Genomic DNA, 14,303 nt, shown 5'->3' with positions numbered 1-14,303 from the left:
GTTTAACTTTAGATGACAAGAGTGTCTGATAGAATTGGGTGTGGAAAGAAGACAGTAAGCAACAACAGATGTGGTACATCTATACAAAAATTCCCTGGTACAGTAGGGCTTCTCTCCAGCTGTACTGACTACCACTGTTTCAGTATCGTGTAAGGCAGAAAAGTTATTATTCAAGATCTTTAGGAATTCACTGAAAAAAATCTGTGTCTCTTTGGTCTGCTGTAACAAATTACTCACCATAAATTTTACACTGTGTTCTATTATACCACAATTTCTATACATGCTCCAAAAGCAGGTAAATTAAGCATTAATACCTACAATAGAAAATTCTTGGGAAAAAATTCATATTGAACTTTAATAAATGGTATAGAGTTGGTGTAAATAGTTCATTGATGTGCAGTTTTTTATGTAGTAATTAAGAAAATTTGAGTAACATTGATTATTCTTTCATTTTTGATCAAGTTTAATAGATGCAGAAAGACTATATTCAGCATAAGTGGGAAAAACAAGCATGCTTCATTGACATTTCATTAAGTTAATGTTATCCTTGCTGTTTCATTACTTTTCGATATAAAGGATAAAAGAGCAAATGCTTTTCATGTGTATAATTGTAGTTGTGTTATCAAGCATACACAAACAAAATAACTTCTTTTTATTTTCTTTACGTTAAAGATACCAATCTAAATTTCAACATACATTAAAATATGTAAGGTAAAGCCTTGGAGAATATAAGATTACAATATATATTTTTCAAAGATGAACTATACCACTACTTTACAATAAAAATCAACCCTCAACATTTGAGGCACCTGCATTCACAAGCCATACCCTCCCTGTTCCCTCAGTAGTCTCACTCCAGATAGAAACATTGGACAAGATAATTCATCTGTCTAACACATCTTTGGTTTTAGGAATATGACTGAGGAAATTTTTTTCTCAGATTTAATAACTTTGGTGAAAATCTAAAGTTAACAAGGTACTGGAAGTGCTGGATGATCAAATCTTAAGGATCCAAGAATGTTAAGTAGCTCACTTTTATTCTCAGACTGATGTTACTTATTAAATGCACTAAGGCTTTATAGTATATGACAAACTATCTAGGAGAGAAACATAAAATGATAAGAAATAGGTAGTGCAATTTAAAACTCACTCAAATTTTCAAGTAATTTTAACAGAGATAAAGAACAAGGGAAATTATGAAGTATGTGCACACTTAACAAAACAAGGCAATATAAAGAAATACATAAAAAGCAAAAATTAAATATTAGACAAAATTGTCTGTGAGAGGATAAAGAAAGTGTCATAAACTTTGTTGGTGAGAAAAAGTTTACAGTCTTTTGACAACAAAATAGGGATTATCGCCTGCTGCACTGATTACTTTGTGTTTTGGTGGTGTAAGGTATGAAAACTATTGCTCAAGAGCTTTGGGAATTCATTGAACAAGTAAGTCTTTGTCTCTCTGGTCTGTTGTAACAAAATAGCAGAAACTTGTTTAAACTATAGTGCTTACTGTTCTGGAAGCTAAAATGTCCCAGATTTCCTGTCAGAGGACAGCTGCACTCTTCCTGCCTTTAAGGTGGTGAAAGAGAATGGGCTTCTCAAGCTTTCCATATATATTACTAATCATATATTCAAGGTCACTTAAGTAATTCAAGAGTCACACCCAAAGACTTTCTCACTCAGTCCTTTTGTCTTGGTGATGATGATGTGTTTTAGGAGACCTTAAGTATTCAAATTCTAATAGTGGCTTTTATTTTATTAGTAAAGAAATCTGAATATACCTCCAAGTTATTTTAAGTGTATCCCTACTCCTCTTTATCCTAACAGGAGATAATACGCAAGAACCAATGGACTGAACTATCCTTCTCCTTCACCCTGTTCCATTCTGAAACAAATTGGGGGGGGGGGGGGAGGAGTGGCAATGCAAAAGGATTTCATACTACATAAGGAAAAGACCAACTTTCTGGGCTACACAGAATATTTGTGTTGTTGCCATATTCTCATGTATTATGCTTTATAAAAGCATATTTTGTTTCTCTCTGTAACAATTTGTCTCATATATATTCCATTTTTATTTTTATTTTTACTCTATATGAATTCCTTTGAAAAAGTGCAGGAATGATTGGAGGATATAGTTCACACGGACTTCTTAAACAGCAAGTACAAATCTTAGGTTGAATCCTACATAGGGGATAAGGTTACAAAACCACATAACCTCGATATCATTAAGTTGCGAATTCATTGGCAATATAATACCCAGATCGGAAGTTTTCTCACTAACTTAACTAATTTACGAGATTCTAACTTGAGTTACAGGCTATTCATATATACATATATATCCCCAAATATTTATCATTTCTTTATGGCAAACATTCCTAACTTTAAGGTCCTTTCTCCTTGTTTAATTATATTCACATGGTCTGTTTTTTTTTTATCTTTAATAATTATCTTTCCTATTGTCAGGATAAAATAATTGATCAAAACAACTAAGGGAAAGGATTTTATTTCCCTTCTGTTGTGGTGAGAAGGCATAGCAACAAGATCAGAAACAACTGGAAACATTGTGTCCACAGTCAAGAATCAGAATAGGGTAATGGTGGAATTCAGTTAGCTTTTCTTGTTTTCTTTCCATTCAGACTGGGACTAATCCAGTAGGATAAAGCTGACCAGAATCACAGTATGTCTTCTCACCTTGGTGAGAATTTTTTAAAAATACTGGCATACATTCCTCATGGTTCACTATGCAGATCAACTATTTTAAGTCCAGAGGAAACTGAACTTCTGGATTCTACCTGCTTTAATTTGAACTTGTTCAGCATGTCCTTCTTCCCATTTATTCTACTCTAACACTCTTACGTGATGTCAGTATACATTGCTTTTATGATACGTCATCTGTCTTTTCAACTCTAACATTAAATGTTTTCTATAGAGACCTTGACAACTCGATAAATGCCTGACAAGTAATAAAGTGCCAAGGGTGTTCAACAAAATAAAGATCTGAAATACATTTATCTGTCTTTCTCAGGCCATTGATTAAATCACTAAATTGAATATAAGACCTTGTTCTGGGTCTTATTTCTGGAAATATTACATATAAATATAGTCATTAATTAAGTGTATACTATAGTTATCTCAAATCTTTGTTTGCTAGTTTGAATTATCACCATTTAGTGCTAAAATGAAATAATAATATATTTAATAGACATATTCAATCACAGAATGTTTTTATGATATCAAGGTTTTATTTGGAAAAATATTTTCTCTTAATTTTACGATATGATTTTTATTACTATTTTGAGACTATTATTATTGTTAGCCATATTTTCTACACTCTTTGATTTACCAACTTAAATCTCACTTTAAAACCTCATAATCTAAGAACTTTCACAATACTACTGGAAGTGCTTCTTTATTATTATTTTTATTGAAAATAAATTATTTTCTAATACAATGGGTTTCCTCTTGAGATGTGGTTGTCAAGTTAAACCAAACATTGGTTCAACACTCCCAAAGTTCTTCTTTACAAGCAAGAACTAATTGTTCCACATTGTCATGCAATTCTGAATATGAAGCTCTTCCACTTTAAATATTGGAAATTTTTAATAATCATGTTTCTCCATTCTACTTTGTTCAATGATTCCAGAATACCTTTGAAGTGGATCTGCCATTTTAAGTGTAATAATAACATCTTTGAAAACTACTTAGCTGACACATGAGACTAGTTCACTTAGAGGTAATTATCTATTTAATTAATCCCCTTATCTTGCTAGGTCTCAGTTTTTGTTTTTAACTACACACATGTGAACATTTTAAAATTTATACAGACTATATTGGGCATAGGAAATGGAAACAAAACATATTCAAATAATAGTGCATATCTGCCCCTTATTAAATTTAAAACCTTTGCCACATTGCATTTTTCCAGTTTTGAATTACACCAAACTGGCTTTTTTGTTTTGTCCTTCACTCTCCTCAGAGCTCTCAGTTAACTCTGGGCTCTAATCTTCCTGGATATATTATTAAGTTTGCTACTTTGATTTTGAATCATTATACACTCCCCTTAGCCAAGCTCCAGTTTATAATATCATGCCCTTCATGGTTAGATCAGTTTAAAGATCCAAGTGAAACATGTAAAGTATTCAATTTGAATACATAAAACAATACAGCAGTAGTTAAAATTGCATGTACCATATAAAAACTATGAGCCTTAAAGTATCACTCCATTAGGAAAGGCCAATTAAAGAACGTGGCTGTTTCCCTCTTCCCTGACGGTCATTAGAGCAAAGGTTTGACATCTAAAATTTTTGTCTGAGTTTCCTATATTGTGTACATATAAAAGGGCTCTTATTTGTTTTATTCCATCCTAAATTTTAAGGTGAATTGGTAAACATAAATGAAATCTTTATTTTTTATTTATTTATTTTTTTATTTATTGATTTATTTTTTTCTCCTTTATTAATTTATTCTTGTTACATCTCAATGGTTATCCCATCCCTTGTATCCTCCCATTCTTCCCTCCATCCCATTTTCCCCTTATTCCCCTCCCCTATGACTGTTCCTGCGTGGGATTACCTCCCCCTGTGCCTCACCTTTGAAAATGAAATCTTTATACTTGTAAAACATTTAATATGAAAAATTACTCTCTCTCTCTCTCTCTCTCTCTCTCTCTCTCTCTCTCTCTCTCTCTCTCTGTGTGTGTGTGTGTGTGTGTGTTGAAGCTTTCACCAAAAGTATATTTAAAATAACTAGCTTTGCCACAATGGCTCTTCTCTTGATAAGTTACATTTCTCAGTTTCATAAAATGTATACATCTCTTCTTCACAGGCTAGATCCTGTCAGAATGTTGTGACTACTGTCAAGCTCAAGATTGCTTCTGTTCTGGAAGCCAAACTATATTTGTAGGAAGACCCCTGCATCTTCTACTTTGCCTTATACTGACTACAGACTTGCATATCACATGAAGTGACTGAAAACAGATTGTATAAGAAAGGTTGGCTGCTTGTCTTTATTGTACCATGAAAACACAAGAAACTTAACAGGATAGACAAAAGAAGTTGTTACTTTACCCATTTCCTACCTACACTCTATATTTTAAAGAATTAGATCAGCTCCCTATGCAGGCTCCAAGGATATGAGTATTCAACTTACATCACTTTTATATTGATTGTTCAATGTAACTGACCTTTAACACAGGCATAATAATACAACCATCCCATGATGGATTGACAAAATGTTTTAAAATAGTAGTCAAGACTTCCACTCTTTATATGTGCAGGATTTCTTTGTTTGTTTTCCTGTTGGTCCAAGAATTCAAGCTTGTTTTTTTGTTGTTGTTGTTGAATCATAGAACCCCAAGGATTTTGTTTCACTAAGAAAACCACATCAAGTAAAAAGAAAAATGTCTCTAGTGATTATTGTATTATTTCAACTCTATTTAGTTTACATGTGTTTTAGTAAGTCATCAGTTCCCAAGGTAGTATCAACAAATTACTTTAACAAACTCTGTCTTATTAGCAAGTAGCTGGCAGAGTGACAGATGTAGCTAAAGTCATGTCCCTCAAAAGCATAGCCAAGGTAAAAATTTTCATCTAAGTATTTTCAAAATGCTTTAAAGATAATATTATAAGGCAGTCAGTGATACATAAATGGGGAAAATACTAGGCACAAAGACAATGGGAAATAAATGAAGGATACCCTCATTGGGTGCCAAAGGGAGCTCTGTGGCAGCGTCTTCTTTATCAAATAAAGGTAACTGAGTCCAGACACCAATATTCAGGAATTAATATTCAAAACAACATCTAAAGTTGCTTTCTTGAGACTGGGAGAGGGAAATAGCCTCTGATGCATCACATAAGGGAATTTGTAATAGTGAACAGAATTTATAAGTGAAAAATACTGTATACTATGGGTACCAGCATTATAACCACATCTTTGTAGGACTATCAACTTCATGAAGGGAGTCTTAGTGCATCACCATAGATACCAGTTACAAAGCAGAAAGAAGCTATGAATAGTTAATGAGGTTTAAACTTTTCAGTTATTTTCCATAAGGTACATGATTATCATAGTGAGAAATCTGAATGTTTAAAAATATAGCTGTGATCTTTCGCTACTAAAATGATCTACAGATGAATGAAACACAGCAGTAACAATTTTTCCAAGTTTATCTCTACCATGATGTTTCCCACAACTTATATCATCCAATATCATTTCAATATCAACCAATGCAATAACTGATTCTCTGTGAACAAAAGAAAGATAAAGAGGGATAAATTATAATTATCTAAAACATTTTAGTTCCAAAATACAAAAGCAAGAAGCCTGCTAGACAAAAGCCAGTGTCCTTGGTCGATGAAAGGAGAAAATGGGTGAGAGATATTGTTCTCCAGGAACGGAAAAAATGAGTTACCTTTATTTGGTATCTGCTGCTATATCTGAAGTTAAAATCACACCAAGCAGTTTATTAAATACCCTTTTAGTGTTAGATAACTCAGCATATATTATGTATATGTTTACTACCTTATAAATAAACTAATTAAGTAATAATTGCAATTGGTTTTTAATAGCTTAAAACATAAATAATTTGTCGGAATAATCTGAGTGAAATAAAAATATAGCAAAATTTAATGCTGATATGTTTCAATACTCAACCTAAATGTTAGAACCAAAATTCAGATAATTGAATGGGCAAAAGAAAAATAAGCTTTGAAGCTCCAAACACAGGAATTAAATTCTTTGTGTATGTATGTAAACTTATGTAGGTGTACACATGGATTTTGAAAGCTTAGTGCAATTATATTGTTTCTATCAGATCTCCCAAATAACCCACATGTGGAATGTGTTCATAGGACTCTCTTGTGCTTTGAACATCACTCTTCTTATAATGTTATACTTTATCTTGAATGAGCAATTTAATCATAAGTATTAAATAAAGTGAACACAGTGAAAATTCTGTGTATCAAGTTGTTCCAGTTTTATGGCACAGATCTATTTAGCACAGGTTTTTCTACAACTGTGATATAATTCACATGGTTTATTGTGCCATAGGGATCCTCCAGAGTCTGTAGATTCACAGGTAGGCAGTAATTGGCATAGTGTGATGAAGAGAAGAACTCAACTTGCATAGGAATAAATGTTTCCTAATTTAGTTTGTGAAGGATTCTCTTTCTACTTTCTCTACAGCTATTTGATTTCCCTCCATTTATAAAAATTGCTATTAGGTTAAAAACACTCTTTGACAATACTGAGAACTACCAATATGAGAGATGTAATTTGAATCAAATAGCCTTTTTGTGTTTTGTTTTGCTTTGCTTTGTTCATGGACCTAATGATTTCTTCTAAATTATTTTTTCTTCTTCATTTAATTGGGATTATTTAACAATCAACAAATCATTAATTGCTCTGCAGAATGTTACATCAATCTTCTACAGGTGTGTCATATTTGGATTCATAAATCAGATAAATACACCCTACCTGTTTATTTAATACAATATTCTTTGATGATAATTTCTACTCCCAAATTCCTTTCAGACACTTCCCAATTCTGTATCCACTCAATTTTAAGTTCTTTTTCACTATATCTTAAAAAATCAAACCTCAAAGAAAGAAACACTGAAAAATATAACACAAAACATACAGTAAAATAAATAATTTAAAGACCACAAAGGTTAAATATGCCCAAACAAAGCAAAATGAGCCAAAAAACTTACAAAAATACCATTAATTTTGTTTTTAAAAAAATTCTTTGTTTATTAAATATTGTTACTTAAACATTTATATTATTAAAAATATATATTATTAAATTATTAAAAATTATATATACTATGAACTACCTATAGCAAGAAGAACCATGACACAGTAAAGAATTATATAAATGTTACATTCTCAGGGTTTTGGCTATTTGTATTTGGCAGCCTTGAAGAAAACATCTTTCCTAACTTGGTGCGTCTAAAATTCTGAATGCAAATCAATATCTATCATATCCTGTCATTATCAACTTAAAACATCTATCTGGACCCAAAAACATCTTAACCTCTAAACAACTATATTGTAAAGCTAAACTATCTGTTCTTCAAACCATCAGAGACGTGAGAAGGAAGGAACTTGATTACCTGAGTATAACAGGAGAACAGGTTAGTAGCTTTCCAAATGAGAAGATGACAGAGACAGTTTTCTACCTAAATAGCCACCCAAAATTCTTTATACCATTGGAGCATCATCTTCAGTCCTCTGGCTCAATATATCTGACAGACAGATTAGTGAGGCAGGAACTATTGAGGACTTGCTTACGCTGCCTTGACAGAGTTTGGCCGTCGACTCTGCCTGCATTTAAGCTTTCCCATTTTTTAGGCAGAATTCTGTCTGTGGTAAAAAATGAGGACATTTTACCCAGTAGCTTGTTTGCCACATTTGAAGCCATCCACATAGGGAGGTTCTTAGATGCTCATTATCCTCTTTGAGGTAGGCTCGGTGTTGCCAGGAGTTAACATGCTTCATTGTCATTGAATCTTTAAAATAATAAAAACATTTAATATGCCATATTCTGTATGTCTCTGAGGCTTTTCAAGACATTAACTATTTTACCTTATTTTTCTATAGAATCATATCTATCTGTTGAACCTAAGATGTATATTCTTGTGATAAAAATAGACTAGTAATGGACAAGACCATGAGTTCATTATGTATTGGCTAACTACCCCTACTCATGTGTGTGGTTAATCCAAAAAGACTCTTTTGGAGAAGACTAGGTTTTCCTTTGCCAGTGGTTATCAATTTCAGATAACTCTTAATTAGGATGTACTTTAGCCAGGATAGCCCTGAGCATTATTGAGATTTGGAAAGGAGGGGGTTGACGGACAGTAAGACAAGACTCCAGATTAGCTTCCAGAATGAACTATTTTTATTTTCCACACTACTACTTTTATATTACTTAGCTAACTAGTAGGCTTTTTGGTGTGTGTGTGTGTGTGTGTGTGTGTGTGTGTGTGTGTGTGTGTGTCTTTTGTCTCTTTCTTTGTTTGTTTTCTGAGACAGGATTAATCTGTGTAGCCTTGGCAGTCTTGGATTTCCTTTGTATACAAAGCTGGCTTTGCCTTGCCCAGTGCTGCAATTACAGGCATATACCACCATACCCACTTTACCCAAGCTTTGTCTCATGTATGCGGGTTTTCCCAAGCATGAATTCACACCAGTTTCAGGGTTTATAATTAAAGGAACTGTAGACCATTTGGACTCCTGGCTAGGTCTTTTTTAGTGCTTTTTAAAAATCCTGTCTGATTAAAACATGTGTGGGCTCCTTTCTTTCTTTCACAGTCTTGTGAGTTTATATGAACACAGCCTGTTTTGTTGTGTCTGAAAGACACTGCTTCCTTGATTTTATCCATCCCCTCTGGATCTTAGGACCTTTCTGTTTCTTCTTTCACATAGATTCTTGAGCATTGAGGGGAGAAATTTGATGAGCACATGACATTGAAGACTGAGTACTTTAAGCTCTCATTCTCTGTGCATTGTCCAGTTTCAGGTCTCGGTTAGTTTTCATCTACTGCAAAATTGAACTTCTATAATAAAAGCTAAATAAGGAAGTCCTTTTCTATAAGGATACCAATACATCATTAGGAGTCATGTTATCACTATATGCCTTTACCAGGACAATAGTGTTAGGTTTTCCACCAGGCAAATGGCCTATCTAGTCTCAGGATCTTGGCAATTTCATCACTGTCACCTATGGAATCCATTTCATGGAGTGGGCCTTAAATCCAAGCAGAAAATGCTTGATCATTCCAATAATGTTTTAGCCATAGATTATATAAGTTTCACACCGAGAGATCATTATTGTATCTCACAAAGCAGGATTATAATCCATTGAGGATTGCCCTCCTTCTCCATCAGTGGAGAACATTCGAGTACCACAAGGCTAGTCAGTAAGGTGAAATTATTAGTTAGTCACAGGTCTACTTTTTCATGTTAATGACTTGTGTAAGTATTGTGTTCAGCCAAAGAACCTTACTACTAGGTTGTGGGGACTAGTCAATAGTTTTGCCAATAGCCCGTGATGTGTGGGAGTGTCCCTGGGTCCACTCTTTGGCCAACAACTAGGCAAGATGTAACTCATTCCTGGAACTGGAGGGCTTACTTTGCCATACGATGTTTAATGAGGACACTATCTTCCCTATTATCTGTTGACTACATTTAGATCCTTTCATATGTGTGTATATTTTAGGAAGCTTCTACTATGTTTTCATACGGGTTGTCAAATAGCCTTTAGTATTAGTTTACCTTGTCTCTCTTCCCTACCCAGATGTTTCTTATATGCCCTTCCCTATATAATCCTTTTATACTTTCATTTCTACATCTCCACACAAATATATTTTATTTCTTGATCCTTGTATAACTTTTCTTCCCACATAATATATAACTAGTATTTAGCATCTGTGGTTATTGAATGGTGGCACACATACTGAATGTTAAAAAAAACTAACATTTACATATGTTGTTATGTACATGTGTTTTTGAGTTTGGGTGGCCCCATTTATGAAGATTATTTTAGTTCCATCCATCTCCCTAAGAAGTTTTCAATTTTATCTTTCGAAAGATGAATAATATTCCATTATTATACATGTACCACATTCTCATTATTCATTCATCAATTGAAGAACATCTAAGTTGTTCTAAATTTCTGGCTAATATGGTTTGACCAGCAATGAACACGAATGAGCAATGGTCTCTACAGTAGGATGTAGAGTCCTTTGTGTATATGCCCCAAAATGTGACGTGTATGTCTTGAGTTAAATCCATCACCAACACCCTGAATAATATCTACCCTGATTTTCACAGTGGTTGTGCAATTTTATTCTCCCACCAGGAATGAATGAATGTCCCTAATACCCCACATCCTTACCAGCCTAAGCTGTCATTTCTTTCATTAATTAAAGTCATTCTGACTGGTATAAGGTGAAATCTCAAAGTAATATAAAGTTGGATTTTCCCCAAAGGCTAAGGATATTGAACATCTTTAAGAGTTTCTCAGCCATTTGTTTTTCATCTTTTAAAATGTCTCTGCTTAGTTCTATGTACCATTTCTTAACTGGGTTATTTGTTTTCCTGATATTCATGGTTTTTGAGATCTTTATATATTTTAGGTAATAAGCTTCTATAAGATGCGTATTCATTAAGGATATTTTTCCATTCTTTAGGCTGCCACTTTGAATAAATGATGGTCTTCTTTCATGAGTAGATGCTTCTCATTTTCATGAGGTCCAATAAATTATTCCTCCATATAAAAAACTGATGAAACATTTCCTACTTCTTTTATGAAGCTACTATTCCCTAATACCAAACCACAAAAGAACCCAACAGATAATAAAATCATAAACCAATATCCCTTATGATATTATACATAAATGTTCTCAATAAAATACTTGCAAACACATCAAAAAGTTTATCTGTACCAAGATTATTCATCCCAGAAATGCAGGGATAGTTCAACATGTGTAAATTAATAAATGTAATCCATCACATGAACAGACTGAAAGAAAAAACATGAGATCATCCCATTTGATACAGAAAAGGCATTTGGTAAAATACAACATTCTCTTTCATCAAAAAAAATTTTTTCCGACATCTTAGTGAGGCTGCAGTGGTCATCGCCACTCTCCTAACTTCGCCATTATGCCCAAGGACGACAAGAAGAAGAAAGATGCTGGAAAGCCGGCCAAAAAAAGACAAAGACCCAGTAAATAAGTCTGGCAGCAAGGCCAAAAAGAAGAAGTGGTCCAAAGGCAAAGTTCGGGACAAGCTCAACAATTTAGTCCTGTTTAACAAAGCCATATACGACAAACTCTGTAAGGAAGTTTCCAACTATAAGCTTATTACTCCAGCTGTGGTCTCTGAGAGACTGAAGATTCACCATTCCTTGGCCAGGGCAGCCCTTCAGGAGCTACTTAGTAAAAGACTTATCAAGCTGGTTTCGAAGCACAGAGTCCAAGTAATTTACACAAGAAACACAAAGGGTGGAGATGCCCCAGCTGCTGGTGAAGATGCATAAGCAGGCTAAATCAGCTGTACATTTGGGAAAATAAAACTTTATTAAATTAAAAAAATCCTGGTATAACTAGAGATAACAGGGACATATGTTAAGAAGAGGCAATAGAGTACCAGTTGCAGATATTCAAGAGTGTGAGCCTTTCTCCTCTCAGTGCTCAGACTCATCTTGTTTGATCACATGTAGACCTGTGGCCTTTACAATCCTTCAAGGTCATCTTTCACATAGCTCCCTGAAGCCTGAGCTTAGGGAGAACAGTAAAAGTCTTAGGAGAGATGAAACTCTTTATTCTTCTTCCTCTTTTTTTTTTGTACCATAATAAACTGTGTTCTGGTCATTCTTTCTTTCTTTGTGTGTGTAAGCACTAGAAGAAAGCAATTATTAATTCCTGAATGAGACTTAAATGTGGTCAACAAAAGCAAGACTCCATAAGTAGGATTATACCACAGTAAAAGTCTGCCATGCAGGTAAAGAAACATTCAGAAGAGGAAAAATCCACTTATAAAATAGAAGAAAATGTCAAATATTCATCAAAAATATTTAAAGAAAAGAGTTATCCAATGTGAATCAAATAGCACAAGTGGTCTGAATACTTTTCAAAAAAAAGAAAAACATATGTACAATAAATTTATGGAAAACTGACTACTAGTTTTAGCTCTAGGAAAATGCAATCCACTAACATTATGCTGAAAGTCCATTTAACTACAGTTAAGAAGTCTACTCTAAATAAATATAAGTAAAAATTTAAAAACACTAGTTAAAAACAAAAGAAAATATGATTCAGCAAAGGTGGTCATGTACCCAAAATAAATGAATCAATTTACAAAGCACTGTGTATCCATGCTTAATGATGTACAATCCCCAATAACTATTTAGGACACCTAGATGCCTATTAGCAGATGAACTGATGAAGAATCCGTGATCCATACACACAACTATGTAGCACACAACATTCATTTTTAAATGAAAGTAAGATGAATTTCTGTCCAAGAAATATATGCAGACAGTTTTACAGTGTTTTGAAAAGTTGTAACGAACATTTAGAAGTTTGAATATGTCATATCAATGTGCAAAAATTTAAATTATGTTCTAAAAAGCAGGAAATGTTGGCAGCAATAAAGCTTATTTTTAGCCTGTCAACACTGGCTTCAGTATGGTTTAGTTGGCAATGCCTACACACTCCCTAGTTACCGAGTAAAATAAACACATACTAAATGTGTTTAGTTATAGCATAATCTCTAAAATAAAACAAAATTACTTTAAAATTATCCTTTCGATGTCTCATTTAAATTTTTTGGCCAAATTGTATTAGCAAGTTTTGTCCTGAAAAAATAAAAGCAACAATTCATTATTTAAACAAAACAAAAGAAAACAAAAAGCAGGAGTAGTGCAAGTAGACTATGAAAACATAGTCTTTACAGAAGATCGATGACAATTAAGGGTACTTACATAAATAACCTTTGAACTAATATGAGCTTTGAAGTGACAGACCCGAAGGGAGACCCTCACTCAAGCCTCAGGATGGAGTGCACCCAAAGACACACAAATGACCGTCTTGCTGTAAACACATGAGGCAGTTTATTGGCGGAGCTCCGGGTTGACACGTATCTCACGCAGGAGACAGAGGGGTCGACCCAGAAGCCCAGGGGTTAGGGGTTTATATGGGCAAGGGTCGGGGGGAGTGGGAAGTTTTGGCACGGCCACACACAATTGGTTGTTTCAAACATTTGAACATCAGCAAATTGCATAGGCAGATCTGGGGTAAGCTCAGACTTAATCACATGGGTACAGTCCTTGGTTCCTGTCTTTCTTGGAACCTGAGGGTAGATGTTTATCTGAGCTAACGACACATCTGGTTAAACTCAAACCTGGAACATTGTGTGCGGGCCTCAAGGGGGGGATTAAGCAGACACCATAAGATCAGATGAGGGGTCTTGGCTCACTACTCACTCGACCATGTCCGGTACCTGTTTCTCTCAGGAATTTGTCCTTGTGTATCCTCCCTATCTTTTATGGCCAGCAGGTCCCTGGAACACTCAATAGGCCTTTGTCTCCTATCTCCGCATTCTTTGTGACTTATCATCTGGGACCTTGGGCTAGCATACCTGTCGACCTGCACTTATGAGTTAGAGAGCTCTGCTGTTCTGGTTGCTTTAATGCTAATTAAAATTTTTCCCTTTCAGAAGCTTACATTTACAATATGTAAATCTTGGTTGGTGGTTGCTTGGTTGTTTTGTTGTTTGTTTGGTTTGTTTTGACACAG

At 34.2% G+C, this 14,303-nt stretch overlaps 1 pseudogene across 1 annotated transcript; it reads left to right on the top strand.

The window, feature by feature from the left end:
* Positions 1-11,547: 11,547 nt before the first annotated feature.
* On the top strand, positions 11,548-12,062 carry LOC311608332 (small ribosomal subunit protein eS25-like; annotated as a pseudogene). Its single transcript has one exon. The product of its transcript is annotated as a small ribosomal subunit protein eS25-like (transcript).
* Positions 12,063-14,303: the final 2,241 nt, after the last annotated feature.

This window comes from Acomys minous, assembly GCF_964271855.1.
Source record: "Acomys minous genome assembly, chromosome: 11".
NCBI classification, from domain to species: domain Eukaryota; kingdom Metazoa; phylum Chordata; class Mammalia; order Rodentia; family Muridae; genus Acomys; species Acomys minous.
The sequence above is the reverse complement of the archived record's forward strand: the minus strand, read 5'-3'. Positions and strand labels throughout refer to the sequence as shown.